The following is a 965-nucleotide window of genomic DNA, read 5'->3' as shown; positions in this document are numbered from 1 at the left end:
AAAGATAAAAACCATAGCACCCTATCAATTGGTGCAGAAAAAACATTTAATAGCATACAAAATCCCTTCATGAATAATACTCTCAGCAAAATTGGCATAGAAGGAACATTTCTCAACACAATAAAATCCACATACCACAAAGCCATAGCCAACATTATACTGAATGCATAATCTTTTAACTTCTTTACTTTTTGAAGTTTTCCAAATTCATAAAATGACTCTTCCATCATTGTGGCAGTCAAGGTTCTCACAAGAGAACTCTCACCTTAGCCATGACTTCTGGATCTGGTTCTTCCACAGACTCATCCCATGCCATTGTAACCACAGTTAAGCCAACGCTTCCACTCATCAGCTGGCACCTAGCCTTGGCTGCTCACTTGTGATTCTCATAGTCGAGGAAGGAGAACACCCGATCTTCTTTTTGTCATTGTGTTGATGAAAGAGGAGAATGTCCACCGAACCTCTGTGACTTTGGTGAATTCTTCCAAAATATTTTCTTTAGTCTAATTCTTTGGAATGGATCCAAAGAAAAGTCTGTTGTTTGCCACAGAAATTCACTCTCCAAAGTGTTGACCAGGGTGAATTTCATAGTTGTCACACAGTTTAACAGCTCCCTGTGCAGCTTCCTTTCCACAGAAGTTGATAAATGTATACCTTCTGTTCTGACTAGTCAGTAGATCCATCATGAGACACAGATCCATCATGAGACACAGAACCAGCCTTCTCAAAATGAGGCACCAACTCATCTTCATATAAATCTCTTGGTATTTTACCTATGAAGACCTCTGTTTCAGTTCCAGATTGCACACCAGAGTACACGCTGTCTAGTGGAGGACAACCCTACTTCCTCTACCCCATGGTTACGTCCACAGTATAACCCAATCCTTGCACCAAGGCCTTGCTCTTTCCTCGTTGGTGCGCTTTGTGGAGTCTGGTACCTTGCTCCCCTGTTTCTGTCTGCCTGT

The 965-nt window shown here is 41.7% G+C and overlaps 1 pseudogene; it reads right to left on the bottom strand.

The window, feature by feature from the left end:
• Positions 1-135: 135 nt before the first annotated feature.
• On the bottom strand, positions 136-953 carry LOC102487169 (heterogeneous nuclear ribonucleoprotein R pseudogene; annotated as a pseudogene).
• Positions 954-965: the final 12 nt, after the last annotated feature.

This window comes from Tupaia chinensis, unplaced genomic scaffold, assembly GCF_000334495.1.
Source record: "Tupaia chinensis unplaced genomic scaffold, TupChi_1.0 Scaffold149890_1, whole genome shotgun sequence".
NCBI lineage: Eukaryota > Metazoa > Chordata > Mammalia > Scandentia > Tupaiidae > Tupaia > Tupaia belangeri.
This window is presented reverse-complemented; position numbering and strand designations above follow the sequence as displayed.